This window comes from Micromys minutus (assembly GCF_963924665.1).
Source record: "Micromys minutus genome assembly, chromosome: 25".
NCBI classification, from domain to species: Eukaryota; Metazoa; Chordata; class Mammalia; order Rodentia; family Muridae; genus Micromys; species Micromys minutus.
The window spans coordinates 4,225,350-4,243,609 of NC_137960.1; the positions used below are offsets into that span (position 1 = coordinate 4,225,350).

Sequence of the window (18,260 nt, forward strand, 5' to 3'; positions counted from 1 at the left end):
GCGCCGAGAACATTTCTGATGAGAACCCACGACCCAGAGGACAGGTCCCCAAATAGTTAAGCCTGAGGGTGGAGGCCTAGCAGAGCAGGGCTGAGGGAGGGACGGTTCCTAGAAATGACATGTGTTTGGAAACATTTGGAACCCATCTGCCTGAAGTTACTTCGGAAAGCTATGGCACTTCCTGTGAGTCCTTGCAGAGGCAGAGGGAAACCAGGCTTAGCCGGGCAGCAGGTGGGACAGGAATAGGGATGTTGGGAAGAAGGTGCTGAGAGGGCTCCAGGGGAAGGGCTCTATTCTGGGTTCCTCACGGCTATTCTTGCCATGTTCTTGAGACCCAGAAGCCTATCCCAGCAGATGTGTGCCGCCCATCCCACATTCCCAGCTTGGTAAGGCAGAGGCTTTGCAAATTCAAAAAGCAAAGACTGGTGTGAAGAGAGCATTTTCAGTGTGAGACCTAGAGTTCTTAACCATTGTTACTGACTATTTGGAGGTATAACTAGACTATTTCCCAGGGACCTTTGGAGTGTCTTACTGGGCAGAGGAACCTGTGTTTGAAGGATTGTCAAGTACCCTGGGAATGTTAAAGTGCCTGCCTCATAAGCTGCTGCCTGCCTTTGAAGTGGACTCAGTCTGTCTCCGGGAACAATCTGGAGATGCATTTAGCTCTCTAACAAGAGAGGACGGTACAGCTGCCGTGTGCCTGCGAACATTCTGTAACTCTTATCCCCGACCCAGCTTGCTGAGGCTGCTGCTGCAGAGACAGGGCGGGGCAGTTTCTCCTGCCCCTATCTCCAGATAAGACCAGGCTCAGGACTGTTTAGGTAGACACAGGAATCCCTGGGCAAAAGATTTTTCATTGCTTAGTCAAAGCCTCAGTGGACTGTTCCAAAGTGGTGCCAGGCACTGGGTGAAGTTGCTTCTGGGTCCCCCAGGAGACCGCACTGCAGTGTTTGTGTAGCTGTCCCTCGGAACATCGTTAGGTTAGCACACATGTGGGGTGGAGGCATAGTCAAGAGCCGTAAAGGGGGTAGAGAGGCACACTGCTGAAGAGAGCTTCCAGAAGGACCATGGAGAAGTAGAATTACATTGAAATTAAGGAACTAATAACTCCTTTGGTTTAAACCAGGTTGAGGCTGACACAGTGAATAAACAACATGAACAGACAGCTGTTGGGGCTGGGAAAGTGTGCACATGTCGATGGGTGGTTAAAAGACAGGATAGGAAATGGACTTGGGACCAAACAGAGAGGTCTTGGAGTGGGGCCAAGAGCTGGGAATCGGAAGAAGACAGCGTTTCAGAACTGTTCTGATGAATTAGGAGGCAGCTTGGCTGGTCCTAGGTGTCCTTACCCTAAACTGTCCATACGCTGGACAAGCACATTCACCTCCACTCAGGCATGGCATCGCTGGCAGGCTTACACGTTTTCACCTTGTACTTCCTCCTGGAGAATACGCCAGATCAGCATGGCAGTGCCCAGCCTGAGTGAAGTGGGCTGCTTGACCTATACACAGTTCTCTGCCTTAAAATGTGACGAGGCTCATGTGCTGTTACCACATTTATACACATATGAACAGACGTGCATATGCATGCAGTTTGTTTTCCAAGATGGGGTGCCGCTGTGTGTCATAGGCTGGCCTCAGATTTAAGATCTGCCTGCCTGCCATGGCTGTGGAATGCTGGGATCACGGGTGTGAGCCACCACACTGCACTCGGACTTCGGTGGTAGCGTTGGAAGCTTTGCTGTATTGTACGGGTTTGTTTGTTTGGTGTTTTGGTTTGACTGTTGGTCTCATCATATAGCCCAGGATGGCCTTGAACTTGGATCCTAGGATTGTAGATCAGCACTGCTATGCCAGACCACACTGCTGGACTTAAAATCTGAAAAAGGGCAAAGATGGAATCCTGTGCTGGTCGTGTGCTGTGCTGGGGGTAGGGACGCGTGCGGTTCAGAAGGCTGATCCTGTGCTGCTCCTTCCTGAGGCTGGGGAGAGAGGCCGGGCAGCTGCAGCCCCAGCACGGTAGTGTAGTGAGTCTGGCTGCTGCTTCTAGAACGCAAGGCAAAGTAGACACCTTTGGGGCCTCTGCAGGCCAGTGCCACCATTCCCTACACATGGCCTGGACATTGTCATGGGTTCTCAAGGCTGTTTTATTATGAAGGTGGCCCGAGTAGGGGCATGTGTAAGTGTCTGGTACAGTTCCTGGCCTTGTCGTAGTAGCTACATCGCAGGTTCGATTACTTGTCTAGAGCTTTGGTAAAAGAACTGAAGCTAGATTCTTCAGACCTTAGGGAAGGCAGCAGTGGTGGTGGCCAAGTGCCTGGGAAGAGGTAGAGCTCAAGCCCTTCCTGCCACTGCCTCCCTACACGGCTCCTCCCCATCGCAGACAGTGAAGGTACGCACTGGCCAGCGCTCTTGGATTCACCACAGGTGTCTTACGTACTGTGGCCAGCAGAGCTGGTTGGTTGACGGCTGAGGTCTTATCGGGAGCATGCTCAGCTCATGGGCTTGGGTTTATGCTCCTACTGCTCGGAAACAGCCTATGGTGAACTTCCTTGGGCAAGATGACTTCTGCGTACTGTCCTAGTGAAGGTCTACCTCCAAGAGAGCATTCATTAGCGACACTGACCTTTTCCTTATGTTCGGTTAGAGTCTTGCCAACCCAGGAGTGATGGAGCTTGCTTACCAAACAGCTTCCCAAGAGGGTCTCTGACAGCAAACTCCAGGTGTTTTCTGAGTCCTTCGGTCAGGTCAGAACATGTCGTCCTGACCCCTGTGGCTCCCAGAAGGTGGACTGAGAAGCTCTGCATGACAGAAGCTCCGGGTATCACAGACAGGAAACCACATGCACCTCCCACACAGATAACCTCTGTGAATATTTGTTACATGGCCGAATTTGGTTGTATGCTTACTGATTTATAACATACTTTTCTTACCTAACAACTGCACATTGTACACACCTTTCCACAACAGGTAGGATTTGGAGCTGGAGCTCCCTGTCACCCTTGCCCGTGTCTGTATGTTCCTGGGAATCTACCCCAGGACCCTGTGCACGTTAGCCACATGGTCCACCATCGGGTTGTCACAGAAGGCTCCATGCTGTGCTGTGTGGCTGCGCTGGGCATTGCTGGGGTCCTAGACGCTGTAGGAACCATGTTCCTCCTACCCTTCAAGTCCGTTCCCTTCAGCCTTTGTTAACTGGCCCTATGCTCTGCACTGGCAGTCCCAGAGAGAGCTGGGCTGTCTGCGTCCCTCTGTTAAAGGCTGCATTCCTATAGGGCCTTTGCCAGCAGTTCCAGCCCCTCACTCACCCTCCAGCATGCTTTCCCATTGTGATGTGACCCTGCAGCCTACCTTCCACTTAATAATGGCGCTGTTTCATGAATAAGTGCTGCCTTGTTTCGTTTAAGCATCTCATTTGGTAGCCCATGCTGGCCTTGAACTCACAATACTCCTCATGCCTCAGCCTGTGCCATTGCCACAGTGCCCAGGATTAGCGCCATTATTTAGTCTCTTCAGTGAAATGTGAGGTCATTCTCAAGCGGGGACCTTATCTCTATCACCCCTAAACAAATCTGATGCTGTGTGCTGGAGCAGACAGTGTGCTCTAGCAAATTCCCCTTTGTTGGAAATGCTTGGGTGTTCAGGGTGCTGGCGAGGGCGGTCAGAACTCAAAGCTTTTCCCACCTCCAGCCATAGGAAAGGCTCCAGTGCTCTGTCCTGCCAAAGTGGCAGCTTCAGTGACGTGCTCCGTTCCTCAGTCTCCTCAGATAAACTCTCAGCCTGTCTCCTGCACACAGTCATGCACACAGCAGCAAAAGCGACTAATGCCAGAGTTAAATGCTTTGCACACCATAGTGTCTATAAACCAACCCTCTGGTGCCAAGCAGGACCCAAGGATACTAAAACCCCTCGAGTAAGACAGTGGAGCCGCTGACAACCTCTTCACACAGTCCTGCATGCTTTACGGTGTCTCTGGGGTACCTAGGTGCCTAATAAAGTCGTTTGACTCTGTAGTGCAGACAGTGAGAACAGTCTGTACATGTAGACGACGTGTGTCGGCTGTCCTGTTAATTTCTTTTCTGTTTTTCAACACAGGCTCTCACTGTGTAGCCTTGGCTGACCTGAAATTCACTCTGTAGACCAGGCTGGCCTCGAACTCAACAGAGATCCAGCTGCCTCTGTCTCCCGAGTGCTTGGTGGTGGGAGCCGCTGCTGCCCAGCTGTAGGCATCAGTGTTGTTTTCCCTAACTTTTCACTGTGTAGTTGGTTGAATCTCAGATGTCAGACCCTCAGATGTGGAGGCTGACTGTAAGAACAAAAACAACTGCCTGGTCAGGTTGTGGTTCGATGTGCAGAAGTCTGTGAGGTCAGCTAGGTCCCCACATGCCTACTTTTGAATGGGATTGAAGATTATGGAAAGACAACCCACAGAAGGCTGCCTGTCTACTTAGCATAAACACTCGAGCCAGGGAACACTTGGCTGAAGGCTTAAGTGATAAATTTGTATTTTGTAATCAGCTTTCATAAATATTAAACAAGCGGGAGACAGTGGAAAGCAGAGACGTGCTCTGTGTGCATGCTCAGAATGACCCTTGCTTCGCAATGTCCGTGTGGAGAGGGCTGTGCTTTTAGTCTGAAATGGTAGCTGAGACCCTCGGCTGAGCCCCTCTTTGAGAGGGAGGAGGTAGCAGGCAGAGCGCCCTTTCAGGCCAAGCCTGAGCTTCCCCATTCCCAGCACTGCTCTTTAGAGCCGGTATGATGTCATCGTATGATGTCATCAAGAGGAGAGGTGATTGGCACAGCTCCACCGAGGCTTTTCTGCCCTAGCCACCGAGAAGTGGGTGCACACAAGGAGGTCTGCACTTTCACCATGACCCTCGGCTCACCACTGTTCTGCAGTGTGCATTGTTTCTTGGTATGTAAACTGGTGTGCTTGACCCTGGGCACGGCCCACTCTAAACAAGAATGTGGCCCTCCCAGCCTGGGGAGAGCTCAAGCCTGGAATGTCATGCTGGAGCGGCCTTACCCTCCGAGTTTCCATTGGGTTTAGGTTTGAAGCATTTGTCCACAATGCTGAAGTCACACTTGTGTCCAGGCAGCTCTGTTTTGGCCTTTGTGTCTACCCCTCTGCCTGCTCACTGGCTCCACACTCTGGTCTTCCTGGACCATCATGACAGCATGCTGGGGAAGCAGGGAGCTGAAGCCTGCAGGTTTGAGCTGCTTCCTTGAGCCTCAGACCTCTCCTGCTTCTGTCTGCCAGTGAGCCCAGCCCGGCTTTCCTGCTGCCCTCACAGCAAGCAAGGGGTCGGTGAGCACAGTGGGTACCGCACACATACCAGGGCAGATTCTGTGGTGCTGAATTTGTCAGCAGTGCATGTGTGTGCTTCTGTGTGTGCGTGCATGCGTGCGTGCGTCAGGGGCTACACAAACAACCGTGAGCACTAAAGTTCGCACCTCACTGTGCAGCTCTGGTTGTCCTGCCCCCGCCTGCCCAAGTGCTGGGATTATTGTTTGGTTGGTTTGGGTTTTTTGTTTTGAGATTTATTTTTTAAAGATTTAGGTGTTCTTCAGACACACCAGAAGAGGGCACCGGATCCCATCACAGATGGTTGTGAGCCACCATGTGGTTACTGGGAATTGAACTCAGGACCTCTAGAAAAAGCAGTCAGTGCTCTAACCACTGAGCCATCTCTCCAGCCCCCAGCTGTTTGTTGTTGTTTTAAACCAAAGCTTTGGTGATACATGAAAGTTAGTGAGTCTATGATAAGAATGTGGTCTGTATTCTAGAGCTGAGAGCCATTGGAACATTTTATCTGAATTTGGGGTAGGGGAGGTACCTCAAGGTCTCACTATGTAGCACAGACTGGCCTCAAATCGCAGCAACGGAATTAGAGGGGTGCACCATTGTGCCCAGCCTTCATTTTCTAGGTCATTCTTTATATACCCGGCTCCGGTTTCGTAATCATGGCACCAACAGCCTGTAGACAAGAAAGATTTGTATGATTCTTGGCCGTGGCCATTTGCCTTAGATAATTCTAAACAGTTGTATCTGAGACACAGTAGGAGTCTCTTTTTTTTTTCTGTTTATTGGTCTCTGTACAGTTATTCATCAAGCTGCTCCGCTGAGGGCCTGCTGTGTCCTAGGCACTGCTGTGGGTGCTGGGGAACTAGCATTGTCCAAAGAGACAGTCTCTCTCAGTCACAGGCACAGAGGGCAGAGGAGAAAGGAAAAGGTGCTCGGTGGTGAGGACCCAGGCCAACTGAGGGAGGACGCTCTTGAGGGGGGGAAAGCTGGCTGCTGTGGTAGAAGGAGGAAGCCGGCGGCATTATTCAGCCACTTCCTGCTCATCTGTGCTGTAAAAGCCATCTCAAGTTCCACTGTACACTGAAGTCGGCACAGAGACAGCGGCCTTGTGAGGTGGCTTTCTTTCCTGTCTCCCTCTGCAGTATCGCTGCCTGTCTTTCCTCAGCTGCTTCCCGAGGCTTGGTTTAGCTTGCTGTCTTTGCGTTAGACTCTGTCAGTGCCTTTTCAACAATCACACATCGGATTCTGGGTTGTGGGACTAGACGGAGACCTGACTTCGTGAGGCTTCCTCGGAAGCATTATCCGCCCCATTGGGTGGGACCCCTGAGTGAATTGTTTGGGGGGATAAATGGTGGCGGCCTCATCTCAGGAAGGAAGTGCCCATGAGCTCATCACATAATCAGGATTGTAAGACAAAAGGAGGGGTTCAGAATTGCTAAGGAAGAGATGCAGTGAGAGGAGACAGCTGTAGATCGGGTGTAAAGGAAGTCTGGAGGTGGTGAGCACACACGTGAGGCACTGCCACAAGGAACTTGCCTGGTGTGCCTTACAAGTGTCCCTCCAGGACCTGGTGCATTTTACGTGCATCTACTGGAGCATGATATATTTTGTACACATATTCCCAGGAGGCTGATAATGAGTTGCAAACCATTCGCCACAGCCAGTTGCAGAATTCTGAGGTATAGGACCTCTGGCCCTGGAGTTTGTAGGTCTGTATACAGTAGGAGATTCTTAGGAACCAGAGATGAAAGCAGATGATGATGTCCTCAGACAGGTTGAATTGGTATTGTATGGTTGACATAGTAGGTAACTAATTACCTAGCCAGACTGAGGATGGGGAAACAAACCTTTTTTCTATCCAACTCCAGGAAAGTAATTCATGGAGCTGGTTTTGACATCCTTGGGAATGGGTGGCACAGGGCTTTTTATTCCTTTGGGTCTCTTATGCTCCTAAATCTCCAGCTCAGGGTTTCTCTGTTGCTCTGTTCTCGCTGCCTTTCCCAGTACCAGTCCCTTCCTGTACTGCCAAGTATATGGATAAGAAGGAAGCCCTGGCCTCCAGGAGCCATGTGGCTCTGCTATGTCTCACCAGCTCTAATGACCCAGTGTCTGCCACCACAGGACCCCTTGTCCATAGCTGTAGGCAGCCTGGTTGTCTGTCTGGACAGGTGGGAAACCGCCTGAGCACAGTGAGGCTTACAAATGACAGTTTGTCTGGCAATCTGTTCCCGGCTGTCCTGATTTAAATAGCCAAGAAACCATCGTGAACACAAAGAAGTGTGTGCTTTGTGCAGACATTCTGGTTCCTTACCATTTTCTTACTTCTTTGGGGTCTTGTGGGGGGCAGTTATTAAGGGATGGGGAGTTGAGATAGAATGTCACTTGTAGGTCAGCCGTGTGCAGTTCTTGATCTTCCTAGGTTGAGGGTTACAGGCACACACCCTGAGCCCACCCCCTTTCTGCTTTCAGAGGCCTTGGTTTCAGCAGGATGTGTTCCAGCCCAGTGAGGCCTCATGTCTGTTGGGCAAGGGCAAGGTCCTGCAGACCATGCTGGGAAACCGTCTATACTGCCACCAAAATGGTGTCCTGGAGAAGTTCTCTTCAGCCACCAGCCTTGGCCACTGTAGAGAATTCTCTGAGACTCACTGGCCACGGCAGAGGCATGTCTAGTGTTGTCTACACTACAGGTCAGGATAGAGCTGCCCAAGCCAAGTCTCAGTTTTATGTTTCTGTGCCTCGGGACAAAGTTCGTGCCTTAAGCACCCTCCTGCCTAGCTATATGGAAATTTGGGGAAAGCCAACTCTGAAAGTGGAATTCTTATACCGTGCGGGATTGTTTTTTTTTTTTTTTTTTCTTTTGTGGCCGCAAACTCCAAAGTACTGAGTGAGGAATGTGGAGTGAGAACTGTCTCCCCCTGCCCTCTCACACCCCCAGTTCCTCTCCCTCATTGTGAATATCCTTCTAGAAATATGCTGCACACATTCATGCAAGCACTTCCAACACAGTAAACATTTTTCTCTGGAAGAGAGAAGGCGGTGCTGTCCTGTATGCACTGCTGCAAATCTCTTTTCACACAATAATAGATTTGTGATGCTTATAACCAAAAACATGCAGAGCTTCATCCTAGGCTCTTATGGCACACACACACAGACACAGACACACACACAGACATACACACACACACACACACACACATACAAATACATACACAGACACACACACACACAAATACACAGAGACACACACACAGACACACACGAACACACACAGACATACACAAATACACACACAGACACACACATACACAAATACACACACAGACACACACACACACAGACACACAGACATACACACAGAGACACACACACACAAATACACAGAGACACACACACAGACAAACACCGACACACACACCAACCAGCTCCATCACTGACCTACATCGGCAGCCACCTGGCAGTCTTAACTCTTCCTCCTGTGACTCCTGCTCAGGAAATGCAGAAGAGCCTCTTCCTGTGCTGTCATGTTTGGCACAATCAACCAGGTCTTCCTTGTGTCCCACCTCATGCCAGTGGCTCTGGCTTTTCTCCCTGATGGTAATCTCGGCCTGCTCTGGGTCACAGAGACTTTCTCAAGCAATTTTTAATAGCAGCCTCGCTCACTGTGACCTTAATCTGCGGCACAGAAGCCTTGTGCCAGTTTTCGTTTGAAATCAGTAGGACAGACGAAGGCTGGGAAAGCCTTGGTGTTAAGGATGATCCAAACCAGACTCTAGAAGGTAGCCAGGGCCATGTGCTCCTACTCTGAACCCCTCCACCCATTTGTCACTACCAGCATTTTCCTCTGACATCTCTGCCTGTCCTCTTCATTCTCCCCTCCTCCTAGATTACCTGGACAGGCACGGCGTCCAGCTTTCCCAGGCTGTCGTGGTGGCTGCCTCTTCATGTCCCTAATCATTCCACCTCACTGTCCCTGACCACAGGCCTCCTCTCCCTCTGCCCTCTGTGCTCTCTGGTGCTCCCTGTGCTCCCTGCACTCCCTGCACTCCCTGCGCTCCCTGGTGCTGAGAGCAGACTGCCAACTCCTCAGCTGGAGCTCGAGACTCCCCATATAAGAGCATTTGGTGTGGCCGCTGTCGCCACCCTGCTGACATCTGTTCCTGTCTTCTGACCGTGTTTTCTTGCTCTGTTAGTTTATACTGTATGCTGGCTTAGGATACCTTTCTCTGTGTCTTGTGTTGAAATTCACCCTTTATTAAAGCTTATTCTACCACTCTCGTTGTGTGTGTGTGTGTGTGTGTGTGTGTGTGTGTGTGTGTGTATGTGTGTATGTGTATGTATGTGTGTGTGTATGTATGTGTGTGTGTCTGTGTGTCTGTGTCTGTGTGTGTGTCCTCTGTCACAGGTCACTTTACTTTTTGATGTAGAGGCTTTCCCTGAACTTGGAGCTGAGTGTGTAGACTAGTTGGCCAGCGTGCCCCCAGCGTTGGGGTCACAGATGGCTGCCGTGACATCAGGCTCTCAGGCCCTGCAGAAGCAGCAAGTGCTTTACCCAGTGAGCTGTCTCCCGGTTCCCACTGCATGCCTAGCCTGGTTTTAAGACTTGGTCATGCCAAATGAAAGTATGGCACTGATGAATACACAGCCTTATTAGCTGCGTCTCTCGGCCTAGGCCTGTAATCCCGGCTACTCAGGAGGCCGAGTCGAGAGGATCACACAATGGAGGCCCGTCTGGGCTGCAGAGTTAGCTCAAGCCAGAATAAAGGGAAAACGGTGGTCCTGAGTCTATGGTTCAGTGGCACAGCGTGTCTAGAGTGCTTGAGCGTGCTGAGGCCCTACTACTGCTGCTAACAACGGACAGACTGGCGTCAGACAAGGTCAAACCAGGAAGATGATCACAAATGACATAAAGGCTCTTGAAGAAAGAGCAGAGAGTTGTGAGAGGGGGGTGGAGAGCCTGCGTACCCTGGCTGCTTTCAGGGCCTGGAGTGAGCCATGCGAAGGGACAGCAAGGAGCAGGCCCGTGTTAGGACAGGAAAAGGTGGCCCTGTCTGCCTCACACTTCCCTCCCAGCCTGGGTTCTCGTCTGTTTAGGCAGCCCTCTCTCCCATTACTTGGCACTGAGTGTGTTGGTAATCTTGTTTGTGTGCGCAAGGCCTGTCTTCCCGGCCAGATCAGGACCCTTTCTGAGGTAGAAAGCAGGGGTCATTCTTGCAAGCCCTCAAGTCCCCCAGCCCACAGAGGCCATTTAGATGTCAGAGTCAGCCTGGTCTACAGAGGGGACTTCCAGGACAGCCAGGGCTACACAGAGAAACCCTGACTCAGGAAGAGAGAGAGAGAGAGAGAGAGAGAGAGAGAGAGAGAGTAGGAATCTATGTCAGTGGTTCAAAGGCCTGGAAGGAGGGTAGGGGCACTCAATGTCCTCAGTCCTTAAGATGCATCGGCCCCTAAGCTCTCAGGTCTGAGTCACCAAAAAGACCTTCCCACAGGTTCTAGCCTGGATTGGGGTCTTACCCCTGAAGAGCACGCATTTTGAATTTGCTTTTTCATTCCCTAGCAGTAAGTAGGAACGCAGAAAGTCCCGTCTCTGGAGAGGCATGTTGCTAATTTTCAGGTTTCTCATGTAATGTCATAGGTTTGTTCCCCCTCCCCCCATTTTAAAGTTTAGGCTGTTTTACTCAAGCATACAGGGTTGAGAAGATGAGGTTGAACTTCACAGTTAAATGCCCATCTAAGTTCTTGTTGCTGTAACTTTTTGGACAGGGTCTCACTCTATAGTCCTAGCTGGGCTGGAGCTCCGGACAGTCCTCCTACCTCAGCCTCCAGAGTCCTGGGATTAAAGATGTGGATGTAGCTCAACAAATTTTTATCTGACTCCATTCTCTGTCCTTTCCCCATAAATAAAACAGTTGACATTTCTAAAGACAGGGAACAGAGAAGCCCCTTGGTGAAGTCACCGTGTGCTATACAGTTCTTTCTGCTTCCAGGGACCCAAATGTAAGTCCAGAGCAAAACTCAGTTTGGCGGCTCTTTAGATGGAAAGGAAAGAAACAGCCAGTGATAAGCAATACCTTCAGGGAAACATGCCGGCTCCTGCTGGTGACCTCATCTGTTCCCATCAGTCCCTGCTAGTGCCCTGCTCAGCGCATCCCAACAAGCGCCATGTGTACGTCTGCAAACAGCTTTTGGGAACTGTAGAGGACATGCACGATGCTGGTGGCATTGATTTCGTAAAGAAATCTTTCAACACTTAAAACAAAGGACGTTGGTGCTGATGTAGAGATCGGGCTTGACGAATGCCCCTTCCAGAGTGCAGGCCCAGAGGTCTGGCCATCCCAGTCAGGAAGGCTTTTCCCTGCTAGTCTCCCTGAAGGTTCCATTCAACCTGGCCTTTTTCATTCTGGACAAGAGCTGCCATTTCTCACAGTGAATACTGAGCCCAGGGATGGATGTATTTGCTTCAGCCCAGACAGACAGCTCAGATATCTGCCGCTGAGGGTGGAACCAAGGCTGGTCCTCTCGCATTGAGGCCCTCAAGTCTGTCCCTGGGTGGGCCTGGGCAGGCCATTGGTGCCCACCGCTCCTCTGGGCAGCCACCTGCTTGGTAAGAGCAGCCCCTGGCCGTGACCTTTGAGGTTTACTCATGCCCTGGGTCAAGGGGCTGCAGGAGTTTCCTGCTGGGGAGTCAGTTGCTTCTTGCTGTCCTCTGCCACTGTCTTCCGTTCCCTTTAAGGAGAGGGTACTGTGTGTGCTGCCCTATGCAGGGGCAGCTCGGGTGGTGAACGAGGTGGGGGTGGGGGCAGATGGAGAGCAGGTGTGCAGGAATGTCACCCCTCATCTCCGGTCGGAGCGCACAAATCGAGGCAATGACAGCATCCCTGGATCTTTCCACATCTGGAAGCATGCACACTCCAGTCGGGTCTGGGCTGTGCCTTTGATTTGCTTAGTTTACACTTTTTTAAAAAAATTATCCTAACTAAAATATATTCCGAGCCAAGTATAGTGGAGCGCATGCCTTTAGTCCAGTACTCGGGAGGTAGAGGCAGGAGGATCTCCAGGCTAGCCTGGTCTGTATAGTGAGCTCCAGAATAGCCAGAGTTACATGGGGAAGGGGTGAGGGGAGAGAGAGAAAGAGCTAAAGATAGAGTGTATGTGTATGTCTCTGTGGTGGGGGGGTAGATAGATAAAGAGGTAGGTAGGCAGACAGACAGACTGATCTATCTAAAAACCGGGAATTGAAGCATCACAAATCTGACCTGAGACTGTCAGAGGCTAACAAAGCCACAAAACTGAGTCTAAGGAGCTTCTGCTTGGACTTCTTCCCCAAGTAGAGCTGTGGATGACAGGAGTGACTTCGCAAGGCCACATCAAAAGCGTAGCCTTGATTTAGAATCCTGGCAGCTACAGCTAAAACACACATGCTGAGACTTAGGCCGGTTTAAAACATAAACAAGCAGCTCAGTGAGACAGGCCATTGTGAACCCGAGGGACTAGTTGCTATGTGAGGAGGTTGGGACAGGTTGGCTTAGGAACACTCTCTCCCTGAGTAACAGGCAGACGAGCAAGCGCTGGCTGGCCTCCCTGGAGCCCTGTTCTCAGCCTCCCTGCTAGCGGCTGACCAGGCTGGGACAGGACCCTTTACATTATCAACAGGTATTTATGGATACCATCTGTGTGTTAGCCTGTGCAGGGTGCCTGCAGGCGAGGGGGTGGGGCTGAAGGACGCAAGTCTTCTAAGAGCTTGCTAGTATGCAGGGGTCCCTGGGGCCACAGAAAGAGCTTCAAGAGCAGAGCTGGTGACAGAGGGCATGGGCTTGTCTCAGTGAGTTTCTCTCGTTGATTTAGGTTTTGTGGTATTAGGGCAACAAGAATAGCTTTCTGGGTCCCTTATTTATTTAAGGCTGAAAAATGTGTCAGAAGCGGTGGGGACTCATGTTGGTCCGCCCTGGGGACTCTAATCCACCCTTTCAGCCTTAATGCCACAGCAGCTTTAGGTCTTAGAGCATGTTCATTTCGACAGAATTGTTCCCTATCTGAAGCCTGGCTGCTCAGCGCCCACAGCTGGCTCTCCTGGGCCTGTCAGAAAAGAACCACCTCCTGTCTCTTCTCAGGCCTATGGTTCTGACATCCACGGGTGTCACTTTATATAAAATGGGAAAAGACAAGTATTCCCCGCACACTTCCTGTGGGGGCTGTGAGGTCAGAGCCTGGTGGCTTCTGCGGCACCGGGCCTCGCTCAGCACTGTCCGGATGCCCTTCACAGGTGGCCGCTCCGTCTGCGCTGTGCACTCCTGCCTGCTTTGCATGCCAAGCAGGAGGCTGAGACCATCACAGCCTTTTCAGTTCCAGTGTGAAGCCTGGTGTCCCTCAGCGGTGCTGTGATTAACTGTCACGGTATAGCAGGGGACTGCCAGTTAAGAGCATGATCTCACGCTCCTGCATTGTGGGCTGCCATTGGGTGTGGTCCTGTCTCACCTTGGTAACACCTTTAATTGGCATTCATTGAACCATGTTGGACTCTGACCAGCCAGAGGCTCCTTGGGCTCAGATGCTGGCTGTCCTTGGCAGTCCTTGGCAGTCCTTGGACTGTCTGCCATTGTGCCTGGCTGGTTGCAGCAAAACGGAGTTCCTGCAGCTTCGCTTTGTGAGCATCGCAGCTAGAAGACATTAAATACAAGGAGGTGACCTCAGAGCCTCACCTGACCTTGGACAAAGCCCAGGTCACTGTTGCTTAGCCACATGATGGCACAGGTGGGCACTTGTGGAGCACATGACTGAGCCCAGGTCTCCTGGCATCTGCCTGGGTAGAGTTGGTGTTGACTCTCATTGTACAAACCCAGTGTGAGCCAGTGCCGGCGTACAGGTTTCTCCTCAGTCAGCACATGGCTCACCCTGTGCTGTTACCAATGGCAGCCTAGCCCGCAGTGCTGCCTGGCTTGTGCCCCTTCAGCTGTGTGTTGCCGAAGTGTGACCATGGGCCAGGGGCACCATGGGAAGTGCTCTCGCTGCTTCTCATCCTTCAGCTTTAGAAACCTGAGCCACCCAGTGGTGTGGCTCTGACCAGCCCTCAGAAAGTTCACACGTTCCCCAACATGCGAGAAGCCTGTTTCAAATGTTTGAGACCCAATTAACACTGGTAATGAAGGGAAATTCGATGCAAGTTTTAGCTAACACATTTGCAGGTGCGTGGCTGGCGTGCCGGTGCAGTGAGGCAGACGGAAGTAGTTCGTACATGTAGCTGCGGCCAGCATTCCAAGAAAATCACATTCTCTTTGTAAAGCAGGCTTTGGGTGTCTGCTGGCTGCCATGCTGCTCTGGAGGTTCTTACACACCCTATTTACACTGACTGCACTTGGCACATGGCCCTAGTTCCCCTCGGAGCACCTATCTTGGGTTGAGATCTCCGAAAGCAGAAGTGAAGTACAAACTGCCTATTTGGAGTGACCTCAGTGGTTGCTGCTGGGAGCTGAGGGAAGGGGCCTCCTGAGCTGCAGGGCATAGACCTTCTTAAATTCTGAGGTGCAGCTAGAGCCAAAGGTTGCAGTGTGAGTGGCTCCCCTGGGGGGAGGCAGGACAGGTCACAGATACTTAAGGTGGTCCTTCCCACAAGCTACAGGGGCTTACAGTTGCAAGTGCTGAGGACAAGAGGCTGTGGGGAAGCCCTCAGCAACCTGCTTCCCCACACTGAGGTTCCAACCCAAAGCCTCCGCCATCCTGTGCCCTTGGGTCCCAGGAGCATGGCCACTGCCTTCTGCAGAGGAAGACTTGCTGCAAGCAGCACAGGAAGCTGGTAGCAGGGGAACAGGGAGCTGAGGTGGCCTGGTAGCAGGGGATGCCGTGAGGACGGACTGGCCCTCAGAGTCAGCCAGGGAGAACAGCTGATGTCAAGTCCCTTTTCTCAGGACCTGTGTGAACGGAGAGAGAGGCCCTGGTGACATTCAGGTAGACGCAGAGCGGGCACAGGGATTCTCACCAGCAGAATCACTGGGCCTGTCTCCCTAGCCCACGCCAAGCTCGTGCCAGCCATGGTTGTTGTCCCACCCACTTGGGAAGGAAGGGAGACCCACTCAGACCTCGGGTGCCTGTCACGCTGAGGAAGATGGAGACCTCCCCCACCCCGAGCTGGGCTTCAGGAGAACTAATAAGGCTCTGTTAGGTCTGACTTCCCCAGGGTCCGGGCTCGTTTGACCTTTCTTTATAAAAAGAAAGACATAGTTGATTCAACATTTTCTTCATCTAAATGTTTTATTTTGGAATAGTTGTATATTCACAGGAAGTTACAGAAATAGTTCCAAGTTGTCCTTTACTTAGTACCGTTCCTATTTTCTGGCCGTGGAGAAATACTCCATAATGGATACAAACACGCCACAGCAGCGTCCTACTCTGCCTCCTCTGGCCTCAGGTCTGCACTATGAAAAGTCGGTACTCCTACATTCCATCCCTGCAGTTAACTGGAGACACATGGGTCTCGGCAGAGGACGGGTCATTGTCTCCCAGGGGAACTGGGACACCGGTGTTAGAGATAGACGCTTCTTCTGCTTTGGGACCTGGAGAATAAAGGGTGAGACAGGCCTTCATCATTGTCCTGTGGATATTCAGGCAATGGAATGAGTCAGGACCAGCCCTTTGTGAGGACTTTCCTCCTGGCTTATGGATACCGTGTTCCTTTGGCAAAGGCCTGGGTTCCACACACTTTCTTTACCTTAGAGGCAAGGCTTCAACCTCTGAGTTGCAAGGACTCTCTTATCCAGGGTACTTTCACCAAGGACAGCTTTATTTTTGCCACTCGTTATCACAGAGTGGGGGAGGGCGCGGTAGCCAAAGGCACGAAGCAAGACTCAGCCAGCTGTACTGCCTGGCTTAGTTATTTCTGAGTTATCTCTTGGTTTCTGCCTGCTGTACTGACTGACCCAGAGACTCACAGGCAGGGTCTGCCCCTCCCCTCTGTAGGAGGGAGCACCAGCCTGTTCTCTCTTGCTCTCCACTCCCAACCCCCAGGAGAGAGCCTGCACCAGCCCTTCCCACTTGCTCCAAAGTCTAGAGGCTCCCTGCGTCACAGTTTTGACTAGAGCCGTCCTGTTTATTCTCACCCCTGCAGAAGCGTATTTGAGAGTATGAGGCGTGCACCCAGCCTGAGCTCAGAGTGAGAAACTCGAGTAGAACACTCCTTCAGCCTACACACACCCCGAAGCTCACAGCCATGCACAAGGGGCGTCTCAGAAGGCATCCCAGTCAACAGCAGAGCTAGGAAGCCCAGACTAGGCCCTGGGCCCCTCTGACAGGCCTCTCTGGGATCCTTTGTCTGCCCCAGCCTTCCCTTCATTCCTGTTGCCCAGAGCTCAGGAAGGAGTAAAGCTGCCTGGCTGTGGTTTTGCCACATCTGACTGAAAGGAGCACGCGTTGCCCTTCCAAGTCTTTATTGATTATTGTAACAAAAGTGGGAGACACCAAGATTGGCAGAAGTCCAGTAAGTAACCAGAAGCGGGCTTTTATAAAATTAGGAGAAATGCTAAGGTCCTACCCCGGCATTAATAAACCGGGCCTTTCTTGTTCCTCTGGCAGAAGTCCTCAGAGGTGGAAGGACCCACTCCTTGAAGAGCCCAGACGCACACAAAGAACGGCCTTGGCCCTTAGCCGTGCCTACAGAACCACTGGTCTTGGGGGCAGGGCTGCTCTGTGTTTTCATGCTTGCTGAGGCTGAACAGCATTTCCAGCAAATGGGTAGGGCAGCCTAAGGGTCTCCCTGCATGAGGAAGTCAGAGTAGTTGAGTAGCCAGGCATTTTTCCTCCCCTTCCATAGCTCCCACCTTACAGCTTCCTTGCTTGGCCATGAGCCCCACAGGGGTCTGAGTCTTTCTAGGGCTCTGTTGTACCCATCCCTGTGCCTCTTGACAATGGGGAACTCACCCGCTGTCTCATGTGGCTCCCTGAACTCAGAGTGGCCAGTGGGTCTGGTTTTCTGTGCTCCCTGTACAGGAATGTTTCTTCTGGCCTCCGCCCTTCTGTGGCCTCACATTCCCTCCACAGCCAAATGAGCCCCTGACTTCAAGCTTCGGCCCAGAAGCACTGGAGGCAAGTGTTCCGGAGGCGGTAACACTTTATTCAGGATGGTGGTGGTGTTGGAGTGGGGGAGGGGCATGGGGATGGCCTGGTGGACATCTGTTACCGCCAGGGAAATCACAAAGGGTCTGCTGTGCTGATGTGATGCTTGGAATCTAAGAATCACCTTTTGTCCTTTTCTTTCCCTGAGCCCCAAGAGGAAACCCCTAAGATAACCGTGCCTAAGATCCAGTTAGGGTTTAACCTCACGAAAGGCTGGTGTGTGACCTTTCCATTCCGTATCAAGTCACCCAGGGTCCAGTCCTAGCCGGAGCAGCAGTGGGACACAGAAGAAGGCTTCAGAGGCCTGTGAGCGTGTGGGGCCAAGCCTTGACCTTCCCATGTGCAGCCAGGCCACCTCTGCTGCTAGAGCTCCAAGCAGTAACCTTGAGTACAGGACTAGCGAGTGTACTGCATGTGAGCTTGCATTTCACCTTGCTGCTTGCTTGCAGGGGTTTGGCCCCCATGCATGGATCAGGCTTAGGTGGGTTATAACTAGCTGAAAGGGCCAGCCAAGCAGAAGCCTTGCTCTGAAGACTCATCCGACCGCATTGGGGGAGAGCAGAGACCTGGCTGGTCCTAAAAGGCATTGCAGAATGAGGAGGGGGGACTTCAGAACAGAGGCTTGCTGGCTCTAGCCAGACACCTGCAGTGGCAGGAACAGGGGCAGGACAGATTGGCAGAGCATCGTCACATCTTCCACCAAAACCAGACTTCCTGCTTTTGCCCTTTTCCTGAGCTCTGATGTCCTGAGACTTCTCATGTGTGGAGACCTACCTTCAGTGGACACAGGATGTCTTTCCTATGGATTCTTGCATTTCTGATAGGTCAAAGGTCAGGCAGGCTGAGCACAGGTTAGC

General features: G+C 51.8%; 1 protein-coding gene across 4 annotated transcripts in view; it reads left to right on the plus strand.

The window, feature by feature from the left end:
• The window catches only part of ANKS1A (ankyrin repeat and sterile alpha motif domain containing 1A), a gene marked incomplete at its 5' end in the record, with an annotated part of 138,199 nt that overhangs the window by 88,891 nt on the left and 31,048 nt on the right, over nt 1–18,260 (plus strand). The window lies entirely within an intron of this gene.